Genomic DNA, 18,188 nt, shown 5'->3' with positions numbered 1-18,188 from the left:
GGGGGGGGGGAAAAAAAATAAAAAAAAATTGGGCCCCCCCCCCAAAAAATAAAAAAAAAAAAAAAAAAAAAAAAAAAAAAATCAGTTGCCCCCCACCCTGGAAAACTTACATTAATCTCTGTCTTCCTTTGTTCTAGAAAGATGTTTTTAAAAAAATTAGCAAATTTAATTAAGTTGTTCTCTTTTACCTTTTTTTTCTCTTGAGCAACTGTTTTACTGACCCTGACCCTTGGGTCCCAGAAGTGAGGAGGGTAGAATGCCAAAGAACTGGGGCTGGGCTCAGAAAGGTCTCAGCCATTTCCTCCCCATTATCTCCTTGTTCAGCTGCTCAGGCTCTGACAGCCTAACAAGGTGCTAATGGGCCATACGTTCTAGCCCAGTTCACAGCAGGTTGTTTCAAATGGGTTGAGGAGGTTGATTTGCATTCGAAATCTTCTCTCCCTGACTTGCTTTTTTGTTTGGCCCCTTGATTTCTGCTCCCCAGACACCCTTCGAGGTTGACTTAGAATGGAACAAAATCACATCGGTTCAGAATTTGAATTGCCTGAGTTTGGATTTTAAACGTGCCCCATTATTTCATCAAGTTCTGGTGGAGGGGGGAGGAGTGAAGGGAAAGAAAAGAGAGCAAAGAGATTTTAAAATGAAAGGAAGAGATGATGACAGATGGATGCAAATGTTCCTTTTAAGTGGAGAGGAGCAGCTGATGTAGGGGCATGAAATTGAATTAGTACATCTGTGGCTGGATGCGTGTCATTCAGCTTCATATTTTCTACTCCACAGGAGTTTGGTTACCTTGTGATGAATGAGTTCACTTTCACAGGGCCAGGAATACTTCCCTGCACACAAGATGGAGACCCTTTTCTTCAAAGGGGAGCTGCTTGTGGAAAAGCCTATCATACCAGGGCAGCCCTCTAACCTCTTGATATGTATCACCCCTGAAAGGAGGAGTTGGCAATCGTTGAAACTCTAGTTCCTAAAGTTAAAGGGAGGTAAGAGGGATATGAAATAGAAGTCAGCACGTTTTCCAAGGAGACAGTGTTTACGAGTGGCCTGCGGTGTGCTGGCAAGTGAACAATCTGCTTCTGAAAACCCTGCCCGCATGCGCTGAAAGTGCTCAGGATCCGTAAATGTTTACAACCACTTCCAGGGAGTAATGGGATGAGGCTGTTTCTTCAGGACCAGGCTCCAGGGGTGCTCCCCATAAATAACCAACACAAGTTTCCACTTCCGTTTTGAAAGCCCAACAGTCCTCGAGCGTCAGGGCCACTGCCAGGAAGTTTTATGGCTCCGTTCTGCTCCTAGCTCTATATTTTTCTCTACTTCATCTTGGATCTCACTTCCCATTCTTTTAAAGGAAACCAAACTATTTCACCCCAAAATATACTTTTTTGATATATTTTAAGATGGCTATTCAGAAGGGCTGGAATTACAGGAATAACTGAAAAGCTGTCTTTTCGGGGGAGATTTGCATCTGTAGAGTGAATCCACATTGATTCAGCCAGGCTTCTTCAGAGGGCCTTCCTTGTCCAGATCTAGGCAAGATTAAATAAAAGTCTGACACCTCTAAAGGTCTGAAAGAAACATTTACCATCTATTATCTTAGAAGGTTGTTACCTGTGTGGTTTCACCTATATAACAAGGCCATCTTTGCTAGCCAGGCCTCCTCTTCTGCCTCTGATGACCTGTCTTGCCACTATCAACTGATTTACCAACCATAACATGTTTTTGGACCTACTCCAAGCCCCCATTCTTTTTGTAACTTCAAGGTGGTATAAAGCATCAACCATCTGGTCATTTCTTTGAGATCTTATATTTTGTAAGACTCTTGTGCATGTTAATAAATTTGTATACCTTTTATCCTATTAATTTGCCTTTTGTCACTAGATTCTCAGCAAAACTTCGGAGGCCAAAAGTTTTCCCTTGGGCCCTAAACTCTCCTTTGCCCCAGAGCTGAAAATCTAAGGATGGGGGACAAGCCTAATTGTCATAACCTTGCTTTGTAAAAGCCAAATAAATGAAGAGAGCATTGTTACTCAGAACCAGTTGCATGAAACTTAAACAAACAAAAAAACTGTTTAAAGCAAAAGTTAATTTCTGGATATTTGCAACAGATCTGGGAATCACCTTTGCCCACTGGCCAGGGCAGTATTGGAACTGTGCTCACAGGGTTAACGAGAATTACATGCCAGCTTCTGGAAAAAAATATATATATAATTATCATTAAACATCAATCAGACTGCACTCTGGCCTACTTCCTTATAACTGAAAATCATGTAGCACTAGATACTGACAATTTACAGCCCCATTGTTTGTATAGATGGGATTTCTGACGTTAAAATCATAAGGCTTTAGTTTAATAACTGATTTACATCCCCATTGTTCCCGTTAGCAGTGGATAATCCATCTGGGTGTGCAGCAACTCGATTCTTGACTTCTGGAGGGGAGAGAATTCGGCCGAGGGGCATAATGCAGAGTCAGAGACCAAGGCAAGTTTTTGAGCAGGAGTGAAAGTTTATTAAAAAATATTAGAGCAAGAACAAAAGGAAGTAAAGTGCACTTGGAAGAGGGCCAAGTAGGCCACTTGAGAAATCCAAGGGCGCCATCTGACCTTTGACCTGGGCATGGTTCTGGGGTTTGCATTTTTTCTTCCCTAATTTTTCCTCTGGGTGGGCTGTGTACATGCACAGTGGCCTGCCAGCACTTGGGAGGGTCCACATGCAGTGTGTTTACTGAAGTTGTGCACATGCCCACTTGAGGCGTTTTTCCGTTATCAGTTGAGTCTTCCTAGGGGAAGGTCCTATACTGGTTAAACTCTGCCATTTTGCCTCTTAGTGCACATGCTTGAGCCCATTCACCCAACTCCTGAGATCTTACTGGGAAGCTGCTGGTCACCAGCTTCAGGTGTTTTCTTTCTATTGGGAGATTGTCTTTCCTTGGTACCAGCTACAACCAATTATTATTTTAGAGAAACAATTTAACAACTGCCTGACAATCACTTGATGGTCGCCTGACATTTCTGGCAAATTGCTCTGCGCTTGCCCTGCTCTTGCTTGCCTAACCACCTACTCTATCATTCTTACAGACAAGACCACTGAGGTTAGAATGAAAGACTTGTTTAAAAATGCCTAAGATGTTTATCAGACTCAGGATTCCAGTGAAGCAGCTGACACCAACCAGTTTAAAAGACCTCCATAGAAACACCAAATCAGTATAAAATACAGTTTCATCACTTCCCTGTTCCATGATTGCATCCTACATTCTTTGATCAATCAACAATCCCCACACCTCAACCCATTACAAACCCCTTAAAATCCCTAGCCCCAAACTCTCTGGGGAGGAGGATTTGGGGTTTCCCACCATCTCCTCATTTTGCTGCCCTGTGATGTTTAAACTCTCTCTGCTAGAACCCTTGGTGTCAGTGTACTGACTTGCCACAGCTCAGGCAATGGACCTGTTAAGGTCACAGTATTCTATGAGTGGTACCCAAAATGTCTCAGAGAATCTGTGTGTGGGATCACTCTTGTGTGCTGAATGCTTATGTCCCCTCAAATTTCATACATTAAATTTTTTTTTTTTTTTTTTTTGAGACGGAGTCTTGCTCTGTCACCCAGACTGGAGTGCGATGGCGCGATCTCGGCTCACTACAACCTCCACCTCCTAGGTTCAAGTGACTCTTCTATCTCAGCCTCCTGAGTAGCTGGAATTTCAGGCACACACCACCATGCCTGGCTAAATTTTGTATTTTTAGTAGAGACGGGGTTTCACCATGTTGGTCAGGCTGGTCTCAAACTCGTGACCTTGTGATCCACCTGCCTTGGCCTCCCACAGTGCTGGGATTATAGGCGTGAGCCACTGTGCCCAGCCTAAAATCTTAAAAATATATATTTTTAGAGACAGGGTCTCACTCTGCTGGCTAGGCTGGAGCACAGTGGCACGATCATTGCTCACTGCAGCCTTGCACTCCTGGGCTCAAGTGATGCTCCTGACTTGGCTTCCCAAAGTGCTAGGATTACAGATATGAGCCACCCCAAACTGCCTGATATGTTAAAACCTAATCTCCAGGGTGATCATATTTGGAGGTGGGGCCTTTCGGAGGTGATTATGTCATGAGGGTGGAGTCCTCATAAATGAAATTAGTGCCTTTATAAGAAGAAGCCAGAGAGCTAGCTTGCTTTCTTTCAGCCATGTGAGGGTACAACAAGAAAGTGGTAGTCTGCAACCTCAAAGACAGCCTTCACCAGAACCTGACCATGCTAACAGCCTGATCTTGGACTTTTAGGCTGCAGAACTGTAAGAAATGAAATTCTGTTGTTTTTAAGCCACCCAGTTAAGAAAAAAATAATAATAATAAGGCAGTCTGGGTCCTGTGAAGTATGCAAAACTTACCAGGCCCAGAAAGACATGATTATAGGACTTCAGTAGGAGGGGCACATCCATGCCCAGGGCTGACTGTTTAACACCTTCTTTGCCCCAAACTGGCTGCCTCGCCCATTATCTTCATGTTCCTAGAATCTGTGACATAAAGTACAATGCAGAGCCAATCAACAGCTTAGGTTATTTCTGTGTAAATTATTAGTAAATAATGGAGGAACTGCCTCTTTTTTTTCCTTGAAAATCCACTTGTAACTGCTGCTAATCAGAGTGTATATTCACAGCAACTTGAATCTACGTTTCCGGGTGGCCATCCTCAAGCTTTAGGGTCAAATAAACTCTATACTTAAATCATATTTTCTGAATCTCATTATTGAAAATTGACATAGTCTATGGTACTTTGTTATAATAGCTTAAACTAAAACAATCACAAATAAAATTTGTGTTTTCTTTTTTAAATACATTATCCCTTATCAACTCAAATCCATTAAAAAATAAGAAAAACAATTAACATAAAAGTATCATCGTGATAATAATTTCTTATCTTGGTAAAAGAGCCACTGAAGCCTCTTTAATCCACTGAACTGTTTCACTGACTTGAAAATCAAGCTGAAGACTCATACCTTTTTTTTTTTTTTTTTAAGTCTTCTTACCTTGGCAAGCAAAAGCAAAATGAGGAAAAAGGCATGTCTCTTCCCTACAGACCCCAGAATTGTATGAAAAAAGACCTTCAAATGGGGTTCGTCTATCAAGTGCATAAAGTTGAAGGAGGCCTAGGTGTTGCTATTCACATCATCTGCTTAAGTTAGCACACACCATGTGGTCTTTCTTTAGACAATTTTCAAGTTGTCTTCTTGGATTCCTTACACTAGAAGTGCATACACAACAAAAATGAGGAATGTATATCATCTAGGGAAAGGGAAGAAGAAAGAGGGAGTCAGTCCCCTGCAAATCCATTGGTGTGAGGTGTTCTTCCTGGATGGTCCTTCACCTTACATTTGCTTCATGCTGTCCCTTACAGCCCAGGCAAATTCTCCACAGCATTTTGCCCATAAGATCATCACCACATTGCTTGGTTCCCCTTTCAGAGATGATTAGTCAGCCAGTCCATATTTAGCTCCTGTTGCTATTTCCCGGCCAAGTCTTTCATTCCCTAAACATTTCTGATGTGGTTCTTGGAACTGTCTTCAATGTGCTAAGCCTCGGTTGCCCCAAGCAAAATGCGTTGTCCATCTGTGCCAGGAAGATACTTGCATTGTTTTCTATCAATCTCTCTCTCTCCAAAGGAATTGGATAAGAAAGGATGCCTTATTGCATTGTTGCCACTATTCCATAATAGGAATCCTTGGGGTGGCTCTCAATAAGGAAAAATCAAGCCTGAGTTAGAAAACCATAATTGCATTGCTTTCAGTAGGCAAGACTAGACAGATATAGCACTGTGATGTATGAAGGGTATATCCTGGATTTTTTTCTCACCTCCTCCTGCAGAGCGTTCTTTCTTGCTCTAGCAACCCCAGTGTGATGGTTAATTTTAGGCATCAACTTGACTGGATTAAAAGATACCCAGAGAGCTGGTAAAGCATTCTTTCTGAGTATGTCTATAAGGGTGTTTACAGAAAAGAGGCACTAGGATCAGTGGCCTGAGTAAGGAGGATCAACCCTCACCTAATGTGGCCAGGCCCTGAACAATTGGTTCAGTGTCTGGATAGAACAATAAGGTCAGAGGACAGATGAATTTTCCTGTCTTCTGGAACTGGGACACTCATCTTCTCTTACTCTTGGACATCCGGGTTCTCTGGCCTTTGGACTCTAAGACTGCACCATTGGCTCCCCAAGCTCTTGGGCCTTTGAACTTGGACTGAGCCATGCTATCAGCTTCCTTTGTTCTCCAGCTTGCAGACTGCGTATGGTGGGACTTCTCAGCCTCCATGTTTGTGTGAGCCAATTTCCATAATAAATCCTCTCTCAAACATTTCTGTTGATCCTATTGGTTCTGTTTCTCTGAAGAACTATAACTAATACACCCAGTTCCTCACACTGTTCCCACAGGTTCCTGTAACCAGCCTCACCACTTTTGCTCTCTCTGCCTTCTAGGACTTTTTTGCTACTTCTTCCCCCATCAAAATTGGACTTTCTTCTATTTAATGTCAATTTTTCTTAATTATGGTAAAGTAATTCACATAATAGCAGTTTATCTCATTGTCTCACCTGATGTGACAAACAAATGAGAATTCAAAAGAATGATTGTAACAGAATTTTGGGCCCTTGTGGGCCACTGTTGAGGTATTTTTTATATAAAGTTTGAATATATGTCCTTGCCAAATCTCATGTTGAATTATAATCCCCAGTGTTTGAGATGGAGCCTGATAGAAAGTGTTTTAGTCATGGGGGCGGATTCCTCATGGCTTGGTGCTGTCCTTGCAATAGTGAGTGAGTACTCATGAGATCTGATTGTTTAAGTCTGTGACATCTCCCTCCACTACCCTCTTTTGCACCTGCTTCTGCCATGAGACACCTGCTCCTGTTTCCACCTTCCACCATGATTGTAAGTTTCCTGAGGCCTCGCCAGAAGCAGATTCTGGCACCATGCTTTCTTACAGCCTGCAGAAACATGTGCTAACTAAACCACTTTTCTTATAAATTACCCCAGTCACAGGTATTTCTTTATAGCAATGTAAAAACAGCCTAACACTTTTTTAGAAGGAGCAACTACCTCGACACATTTCTTTGCAGCACATAAAGAAACACCTACCCCTCATCCAATAGGGTTTCCATAATTATTTGCTTATTTAATTTTTTTAAATAGGAGATGAAACTTTCTTTTTCTTTTCTTTTTTGTTTTTTTTTTTTTAATTGAGACAGAGTCTCGCCCTGTCGCACAGGCTGGAGTGCAGTGGCACAATCTCAGCTCACTGCAAGCTCCGCCTCCCAGGTTCACACCATTCTCCTGCCTCAGGGGAGATGAAACTTTCTCCTATGATTTCTGCTATCTCAAGTTGAACCATACCTACAGATACCAAGATTTATTTGATAGTGAAGCAAGCATGTAGAGTAAGCATATGGCAACATTTTAGATAATCTTTTCTCAAACATTACTATACATGAGAATCACCTGGGAATCTTGCTAAAATACAGATTTTGATTTACTAAGTCTGTGGAGGAGCCTGAGATTCTGGTCTGAGGTGATGCCTATGCCACTGATACCTGGTCTATACATCAAAGAGAAACGATCTATAAGGTGAGGGCAGAACTTGGAATGAAAGAAAGGGAAGATGAGATCATTTCTAAATAATTTCCTGGAAGAAATGGAAATAGGAGATGTCATTGACTTAAACATAAAATGTACCAGACTACTTAAGATCCTCGTAACGAACAGCCTGCTGTACCTGATTCCAATTCTTTATTTTTTTTTTTTTTTGTTTTCTTTTTTGCCATTTTAGTTTAATTCAAACCTGTATTTATAATAGTACATTTTATTTACTTAACAAATACTTATGTGTTCCATGGGTAGTGCAAGTCATTGAGGAGAAATGTGGTCAAGGTTGGCATCGTTTTCACAAACACAGAGCTGAGAGAATATGCCAAAAGCTATGTAAAGGAAGAATAATGGTTAAATTTTATCCCACAATCAGATATATACAAAATGGCCATAAAACGAAGTATCCTAAAAACAAAAAAAGGCTAATTTCTGAATTCAGTTGCTTTTTGTTTTACCTCTCAAATCAATCTGAATGATCATAAGGTAGAATTTTATCATTAGTGCTTAGTGAAGAACTTGTATATGTAGTACATTTTCTCCTTCAGAATCACACCTCACAACTTCCCACAGCTCAGAACAATAGAAGATGCCCTCCAAAGAGGTGAAATTTATTTTGGAACTCATTCATGTATGTATTAATTAATTCACTTGAAATTATTTGTGGTATGTCAACTTTGTGCCATACTGCAGTCAGTATTGGGGCCCAGAGATGAAAGTACACAGTAACTGTGTTCAAGGAGCTCAGCTGGAGGTATTTTAATTTGAACACAATCTGGCAGTAAAGTCAGACCATTGTCATACTTAACAGCACAGTAAAACTGACAGTTTCAGTGGTCCTGAGGAGAGTTTCTTGTCCAGCTGAGCTTGGAGCCTATGATTTCGGAAGACCTCACAAGCATCTCAGGAAGTATACACCATGACCAAATGGGACAAATCTCAAAAATGCCAAGTTAGCTCAACATATAAAAATCAGTCCGTGCAATATGCTATATTAATAAAAAATTTAAAACCACATGATTACTACAATCAATGCAGAGAAAATATTTGACAAAATCCAACAATCTTTTATGAAATAAAAACAAACAGCAAACTAAGAGTAGAGGGGAATTTCCTCAACCTGATGATGGTCATCTAAGGAAAACTCACAAGTAATATTATACTTAATAAAGACTGAATGCTTTCCTTCTAATGTTGGAAAGACGAGAAGGATGTCTACTCTTGCTACCTCTATTCAATATTGTACTGAAGAGTCTAGCCAGGGAAAGTAGGAAATAAAAAGGAATAAAAGCTATCCAGACTGAAAAAAAAATAAAACTATCTCTTATATGTGGAAAGTATTAAGAAATATATATGCATGCACACACACAAATTATTAGTACTTATAAACAACCACTGCAAGGTTACAGGACACAAGAAAAACATGCAAAGTCAATTGTACAGTCTACACACTCATGGCGAACAATTTGCATATAAAATTAGGAAAACAATTTTATTTACAATAATATTAAAAAGAAGAGAATACACAAAAATTAACAAAAGAAGTGCAAGATTCATAAACTAAAAACTACAAAACATAATAGAAAGAAATAAAAGAAGACCAAGATAAATGGAAAAACAGCACATGTTCACAGACTAAAGACCTAATATTGTTAACCTGGCAACACTCCCCTAACTGATCTGCAGATTTAATGCAATCTCTACCATAATTCCAGCTGGCTTTTTTCCAGAAATTGACAAATTGATTCTATAATTTGCAAGAGGTCTAGAATAAGCAAAGCAATTTTGAAAACAAAACAAAGTTTGAGGTCTCATACTCCCTAACTTCAAAACTATTTAAAAAAAGAATTATAGAACAAAACAGAGCTACAATCATTAAGACAATGTGATACTGACATAAAGAAAGACTTATAGATCTATGAAATAAAATTGAGAGTTTTGAAATAAAACCTTAAATTTATGGTAAACTAATATTATTTTACAAGGTGCCAAGGCAATTCAATGGAAAAAGAACCATCTTTTCAACAAGTAGTGCTGACACAAATGTTTATCCGCATGTAAAAGAATAAAGTAGGACCCCTACCTCGCACCATATACAAAATTAAATTGGTTCAAACATCTAAATGTAAAAGTCAAAATTCTAAAACTCTTAGAGGAAAACATAAACATAAACTTTTATGACTTTGGATTAAGAAAGCATTTCTTCAATATGACACCAAAAAACAAGCAACAACAACAAAACAGACAAATTCGACTTCATCAAAATGTAAAATTTTACATTTTAAGAACACTATTAAAAAAGTGAAAAGACAACCCATAGAATGAGAGAAAATATTTACGAATCATATATCTGATAAGGGACTTCTTTGCAGACTGTATAACAAACTCTTACAACTCAACAATAAAAGATAAATGACCCAATTTTCAAATGGGGAAAGTATCTGAATGGATATTTCTCCAAAAATACACAGATGGAAAATAAGCAATAAAACTTTGCTCAACATCCCTATTCATTAGGGAAATAAAATCAAAACTACAATGAGATACCACATTGCTCCCACTAGGATGGCTATAATAATAATAATAATAATAATAATAATTTTTCAAAGCAACTAGCATTGGCAAGAATATGAAGAAACTGAAACCCTCATACATTACTAGTGAAAATGAAGAATGGTACAACCACTTTGGAAACAGTTTAGTATTTTGTTAAACAAAGAGTTACCATATGATCCAGCATTTATCCAAAATAATTGAAAACATATGTCTACAGTTAAATTTGTACACAAATGTTCACAGTAGTATTATTCATCATAGCCAAAAAGTTGAAACAACCCAAATGTTCGTCAACTGATAAATGGATAAACAAAATGTGGTAAATCCCTACAATGAAATATTAATCAGCCATAAAAGGGAAAGAAATACTGATACAGGATATAACATGAATGAACTTTTATGTAGTAAACAATTTAACTTTACTCAAAGCAAGTTCTGACATTGGCCCTTGACTCTGGGGAGGTAATCTCCAGGCTCTTGGAATGTCCTGCCTGATAAAATATCTTTGTTTGCCTGTGATCCTTGGGCCGCCAGATACTAACAATCTAATTTAGGATGAGGGCTTTGGGGCATATGGTATCAGTTGACCTCCAGAAAGTCTGAAGACTGAAGTCAGCCATGTGAGCAGCTAGCCAGGTTTATGTAATCAAGCTCCAATAAAGATCTGGACACCAAGGCTTTGGTGCGCTTCTCTGGTTGGCAGTTTTCCTTGGGTACTGTCACATATCAATACCAGGAAAGTAATGGCATTGGCAAGAATATGAAGGGTTCTTGCCAATGCTGTCCGTGACTCATGAGGAAAGAACAACTGGTAGTTTTACTTTTGGTCGTTTTTTGAACTCTGTTCTATGTACCTCTTCCTCTGGCTGATTCTGATCTGTATCCTTTAGCTGTAATAAACCATAATCATGAGCAAAACAGCTTTCAGTGAGCTTTGTGGGGTTTTATCTTGATGGTCTTGGGAATCCCCAAACTTGCAATTGGTATCAGAAGAAAGAGTGGTCTTGCAGACCGTTCCTCTAACTTCTGAACTTCGAAAACATTATGGTAAGTGAAAGAAGCTAGATACAAAGGTTATGTATTTTAATACAACATTTTAAGAAAATGTTCAAAGTAGGCAAATACATAGAAAAAGAAAGTAGATTAGTGATTGCCAGGGGCTGAGAAAGAAGGAAATGGGGAGTGACGGCTAAAGAATATGGGTTTCTTTCAGGAGTGAGGAAAATATTCTGGAATTAGATAGTAGTGATGGTTGCACAACTGTGCTAGTACATTAAAGCTAACTAAATTGTACATTTTAAAGGAGTGAATTTTGTGATACGTGAATTATACCTTTTCCAAAAAGTTTAGTATTTGTACCCCGTAGATTTCCTTTGACCAGGACCATAGATAAAGAAGAAAAGGCAGATTGACTGGAGCTGGTAATTTAGTTACCCCAAATGCACTCATGAGCACAAAGTCTTGCTATGGGAATCATTCCTTAGCATGCCTCTATGTGACTTCTCAGGAGAGGCTCCAGTGGATGATGGACTAGGGGAGCAGAAGTACCAAACAGAAGCTAACAGCCTTGGGCTCTGCTCTTCATCTCACACATACCCTGGGGATAGACAGTAAAATTCAGTGTCAGTTTCTCCACAAAAATTTCCTGTTTAGAAAAAAACCACCTCTTCTGCTTTCTTTTCTCATTAAAATGTCACTTCTAAGTCATTTAGAAAGGGTCAGGTTGCATGTTGGCTTAAAACCTTTGACAGCTACTGTAATTGCCTAAAGGTTAATAACAGTGGTGTCTCTCACGAGTTCAATTTTGAAGTTTCTGCCAAGCCATTAACATGTAACCAGGGTAAAGAAATCAAAGGACATTAGAGAGAAGAGGAGAAAACCCAATCTCATCTACCTCTGGACTGTTACCTCTTCCTTGGGACAGGACAAGTTTCTAAGTTGCTGTTCCCTGATGTAGTTGGATTAGCTCCAATATCTGATCCTGTGTTCTGCCACTAACTAATCATATCATGGTCTCAAGCAAATTATTATTTTTGCTTTTTTTTTTTTTTTTTTTTTTTTAGAGACACAGTCTCAGTCTGTTACCCAGGCTGGAGTGCAGTGGCACAATCTTGGCTCACTGTAACCTCCGCCTCCTGAGTTCAAATGATTCTCCTGTCTCAGCCTCCCAAGTAGCGGGGATTATAGGTGCGCACCACCATGCCCAGCTAATTTTTGTATTCTTACAAGAATAGAGATGGGGTATTCTTACAAGAATAGAGATGGGGGTCTCACCATGTTGGCCAGGCTGGTCTTGAACTCCTGGCCTCAGATGATTTGCCCGCCTGGGCCTCCCAAAGTGCTGGGATTACAGGCATGAACCACCACACCTGGACTTATCTTTGCTATTTTTAAAAATGGAACACTGCTACCCGTCCTGCTCTGCCTCAGGGCCATCTTGACAAAATTCTTTTATAGATTATTACTATAGGGTGAGGCAGGACAAAAACGAACGTGTGCATAGGGTGCTCCAGAAACACCATGAAAGGGCAGTCACTGAGCCTAGGGTTGGGTCAGGAAAGCTTCTTGCACAAAGATAGACATGAATTATTATTATTATAATTATTATTATTTATTTGAGCTAGCGTCTCACTCTGTTGCCCAGGCTGGAGTGCAACGGCATGATCATGGCTCATTGCAGCCTCAACCTCCTGGGCCCAAACAATCTTCCTATCTCAGCACCTCGAGTAGCTGGGACTATAGGTATGTGCCACCATGCCTGGCTCACTTTTTAAATTATTTGTAGAGATGAGGTCTCAATATATTGCCCAGGCTGGTCTCAAACTCCTGGACTCAAGCAATCCTCCCACTTCAGCCTCCCAAAGTGCTAGGATTATAGGTGTGAGCCACTATGCCCAGCCGTAGACATGCCTTAAAATAACATCTTTTATCACCTGGAGTTGGTTACTTTTAGGAAATAAAAGAGACAATATCTAAAAAACATGTTTAAAGGGTGCTCTAATTGCTTGCGTATCAAGCATCATGGTATCAATTTTTCCTCTTTTACGGTCATTTAATCACATTTAATTCCTTCTTTCTGTTCTTAAAATAAACATCTAGGAGGGAATTATGTTCTCCATTCTCCAGATGAGAATACTGAGTTGACAAAGTTTGCATAACTAGCTCTAACTTCACTTAACTGGTCATTGGCTGCGATGGGCTTTGAACCATAGTTTTCCAACTATCACATTCACACTCTGTCTACCTGAGCAGTGGCTTCCAGATCTGGTGATAATCAAAATTGCCTCAAATGGTATGAGAATCAACAGACATAGTACCCATTGCTACATCTTGCTATCCATCTATTCCATTCTTAAAAGACTCTTAAAAAGCTTTTAGCACTCAAATGTTGCTGTTATGGATCCAGATGCTTCCCGTACATTTGTTTTTCAAATCAATTTTAAAATGGCAAAAGAAAGATCACGCTTCTTCAAAATTAGAAATCCAGATGCTAATGAAAATCCAATTCAACTACTATTTAATGATTACCTATTATGACAGTCACTGGAAGATTAAAAAAGAAAAATAAGCAGGACATAGTCCCTGCCTTTGAGGAACATGTGTTTTATTAGAGAGAATTAGATAAGATCATAAATGACAATAGGCATACCTTGTTTTATAGTGCTTCATTTATTGTACTTCATAGATACTGCTTTTTTTTTTTTTTTTTCACAAATTTAAGGGTTGTGGTAACTCTGCATTGAGCAACTCTATTGGTGCCATGGTTTATTGGTGCCATTTTTCCAACAGCATATGCTCACTTTGTGTCTCTGTGTCACATTTTGGTAATTCGCAAAATATTTACAATTTTTTCATTTTTATTATTTTTATTATATCTGTTATAGCGATCTGTGATCAGTAATCTTTGATGTTACTACTGTCATTTTTCCTTTGGGGAACCATGAACTGTGCCCATGTAAGATGGTAATTTTTTTTTTTTTTTTTTTTTTTTTTGAGGCGGAGTCTCGCTCTGTCGCCCGGACTGGAGTGCAGTGGCCGGATCTCAGCTCACTGCAAGCTCCGCCTCCCAGGTTTACGCCATTCTCCTGCCTCAGCCTCCCGAGTAGCTGGGACTACAGGCGCCCGCCACCTCGCCTGGCTAGTTTTTTTTTTGTATTTTAGTAGAGACGGGGTTTCACCGTGTTAGCCAGGATGGTCTCGATCTCCTGACCTCGTGATCCGCCCGTCTCGGCCTCCCAAAGTGCTGGGATTACAGGCTTGAGCCACCGCGCCCAGGCTAAGATGGTAAATTTAATCAATAAATGTTGGGTGTTCTGACTACTCTGCCACATGATCATTCCCCTATCTCCCTCCTTCTCTCTTCTTGAGCCCTGCAATCCCTCAGAGACAATAATATTAAAATTATGCCAATTAATAAATCTACAATGGTCTCTAAGTGTTGAAGTGAAAACAAGTCTCACATTTTTTATGTTAAATCAAAAGCTAGAAATGATTACGTTTAGTGAGGAAACCATGTCAAAAGCTAAGATAGGCTGAAAGCTGGGGCCCTTTTGCCAAACAGTTATCCAAACTGTGAATGCAAAGGAAAAGTTCCTGAGGGGAATTAAAAGTGCCACTTCAGTGAACACATGAATAAGAAAGAGATAGCCTTGTGGCTGATGTAAAGAAAGTTTTAGTGGTCTAGATAGAAGACAAAGCCAGCCACAACATTCCCTTAGGCCAAAGCCTAATCCACAGCAAGGTCCCAACTCTCTTCAATTCTACGAAGGCTGAGAGAGGTGAGGAAGGTAAGAAGAAAAGTTTGAAGCTAGCAGAGATTCGTTCATGAAGTTTAAGGAGAGAAGCCCTCTCCATAACCTAAAAGTACAAGGTGAAGCAGCAAGTGCTGATGGAGAAGCAGCAGCAAGTTATCCAGAAGATGTAACTAACATAATTGAGGAAAGTGGTTATACTAAACAATATAGATAATATAAATAAAACCACCTTATACTGAGAGAAGATGCCATTTAGGACTATCATAGCTAGAGAAGAAAAGTCAGCACCTAGCTTCAAAGCTTCAAAGGACAGTCTGCCTCTCTTGTTCGAGGCTAATGCAGCTGGTAACCTTAAGTTGAAGCTAATGCTGATTTGCCATTCTGAAAATCCCAGGGCTCCTAAAAAATGTTAAAGCTACTCTGCCTATGCTTTATAAACATAACAACAAAGCCTGGATAAGAAGACATCTGTTTACAGCATGGTTTACTGAATATTTTAAGCCCACTGTTAAGAACTACTGCTTAGAAAAAACTATTTCTTTCAAATTATTACTGCTCATTGACAATGCATCTGTTCACCCAAGAGCTCTGATAGAGATATACATAGAAATTAATGTTGTTTTTGTATCTGCTAACACAACATCCATTCTGTACCCTATGGATTAAGGGGTAATTTCAGCTTCCAACTTTTACCGTGTAACAAATACATTTTGTAAGGCTATAGCAGCTATAAATAGTGATTCTTCTGATGGATCTGGGTAAAGTGAATTGAAAATCTTCTGGAAAGTATTCCTCATTCTAGATGCTTTTAATAACATTCATGATTCATGAGAGGAAGCCAAAATATTAACATTGACAGGAGTTTGGGAGAGTTGATCCCAATCCTCGTGAATGACTTTAAGGGATTCAAGACTTTAATGGAGAAAGTAACTGCAGATATAAAAGAAGTAACAAGAGAACTAGAACTTGAAGTGGGGCCTGAAGAGGTGCCCAGATTAGTGCAATCTCCTGATAAAATGTGAATGGATGAGGAATTGCTTTTTATAGCTGAGCAAGAAAGTGGTTTCTTGAAATGGAATCTGCTCCTGATGATGCTGTTAACATTGTTAAAATGATGTCAAAGTATTTAGAAAACTACATAAACTAAGTTGATAAAGCAGTGGCAGGGTTTGAGAGTATTGACTCCAATTTTGAAAGTTCTACTGTGGGAAAATGCTATAAAACAGTATCTCATGCTACAGAGAGAGCTTTAGTGAAAGGAAGAGTTCACTGATGCAGCAAAGTTCATTGTGGTCTTATTTTAAGAAATTGCCACAGCCATGTCAACTTTCAGCAACCACCACCCTGATCAGTCAGTAGCCATCAATATATAGGCAAAGCCCTCCACCAACAAAGAGATTACAAATGGCTGAAGGCTGAAATGATTATTAACATTTTTAAGCAATAATTTATTTTAAAATTAAGGTATGAACATTGTTTATTTTAAACACAAAGCTACAGCATACTTAATATATTTCATTATAGTGTAAACATAACTTTATATGCACTGGGAAACCAAAAAATCTGTGTGACTCCCTTTATTATGGTGGTCTAGAACTGAACCTGCAATATCTCCAAAGTATGCCTGTATATATAAGGTGCAATAAGAGGAGCTGCACAAGAGAGAAGAAAGGTATTTTAAGGGTTCCAGGGAAGAAAAAGGTGCTTCCACTTTGATTAAGATTTCATGAAGGAGGATTAAAATGGCAGATAGGAGGCAGAAGTAGCTTTCAGCTTCTATTCAGTCAGACAGAGCAGCATGTAGAGGCTCACATTGTGAGCTTTTGCTCCAAGAAATACCACAGGAACATACCAGGAAAACTGAGAGAATCCACAGACCTTTTGAAGGAACTGGATTGCTGCTGCAGGCTCCCTGAGATTCCAGAAAACTGTGAGTCTGCTTGCTTTCTCAGTGGGGAGGCTGGTGGTCTGGGGCAAGTTCTCAGCCCTGGTCACTGGCTGTCTCAAGATAGACTCTGTGCTGTTGCAGGGCAGGTGGGAGTGAGACTGGCCTTTAGGACTGCGGGCTGTGTGGGAGAAGGGTGAGGCCTGTGACTGCCAGTTTTCCCCCACTTCCCTGGTGACCTGTGTGACTCAACAGAGGCAGCCATAATCCCCCTGCAAACATAATTCCATTGGCCTGGGAACTGCACACCCAACTCCCACAGCAGCCACATCAAGCCCCGCCCAAGGAGAGGCTGAGCTCAGACACACCTATCCCTTTCCCCACCTTCTGGTCTTTCTCTACCCGCCCTGGCTGCCAAAGAAAAAGGACATAATCTCTTGGGAGCTTTTGGCCCTACCCACTGCCTGAGAAACCTAAATGCTTAACTAGGTGACCCTAGCCAAGATTCCTTCCTCTCTGTAGTACCACAGCTAATGTGCTCTTGAAAGTGCCACCTCCTGGCTGGAGGTCAACCAACACAAAACCAGAACACTAAGCAAAAATACAGCCAAGAACACTCACAAAGTCCATGTCACTCACCTGCTACCTCCACCAGAGTAGGTGCTGGTATCCACAGCTAAAAGACCTGAAGACAGTTCACATCATAGGAGTTTTTGTAGACACTCCCTGGTACCAGCCCAGTGCCTAGTAGCTCTGCTGGGTAGCTAGACCCAGAAGAGCAAAAACAATCACTACAGTTAGGTTCTCAGGCAGCACCGTTCCTGGGGTAATGGGGAGAATAGGACATCAAGGGAGCATCCCGTGGACAAAAGAATCTGAACTGCCCTTGAGTCCCGGATCTTACCTCTGACATAGTCTACCCAAATGAGAAGGAACTAGCAAAACAATTCTGGTAATATGGCAAAATAATTTTATTTAACACCCCCCAAAATTACATCAGCTCACCAGAAATGGATCCAAACCAAGACGAAATCTCAGAATTGCCAGAAAAAGAATTCAGAAGGTTGATTATTAAGCTAATCAAGGAGGCACCAGAGAAAGATGCAGTCCAACTTAAAGAAATTGAAAACATGATACAGGATATGAAAGGAAAAATCTTCAGTGAAATAGATAATATAAATAAAAAATAATCACACTTCTAGAAATCAAACACACTTAGAAAAATGCAAAATGCACTGGAAAGTCTCAGCAATAGAATGAACAGAAGAAAGAACTTGAGACCTCAGAGACCAGGCTTTCAAGTTAAAGTAATCCACCAAAGACAAACAAAAAAGAGTTTTTAAAAAATGAACCAAGGCTCCAAGTA

General features: G+C 39.8%; 1 long non-coding RNA gene across 1 annotated transcript in view; it reads right to left on the bottom strand.

Moving 5' to 3' along the window:
• Positions 1–17,004, bottom strand: part of LOC108539520 (uncharacterized) — an 18,987-nt gene extending 1,983 nt beyond the window's left edge. The window contains exons 1-2 of the long non-coding RNA XR_001888404.1: positions 16,816–17,004; positions 11,516–11,780 (exon numbers count right to left, since the gene is read on the bottom strand). This is a non-coding gene — a long non-coding RNA (uncharacterized LOC108539520). The remainder of the gene's footprint in view (positions 1–11,515; positions 11,781–16,815) is intronic.
• Positions 17,005–18,188: the final 1,184 nt, after the last annotated feature.

Source organism: Rhinopithecus bieti, unplaced genomic scaffold, assembly GCF_001698545.2.
Source record: "Rhinopithecus bieti isolate Rb0 unplaced genomic scaffold, ASM169854v2 scaffold_15813, whole genome shotgun sequence".
Classification (NCBI taxonomy): domain Eukaryota; kingdom Metazoa; phylum Chordata; class Mammalia; order Primates; family Cercopithecidae; genus Rhinopithecus; species Rhinopithecus bieti.
The sequence above is the reverse complement of the archived record's forward strand: the minus strand, read 5'-3'. Positions and strand labels throughout refer to the sequence as shown.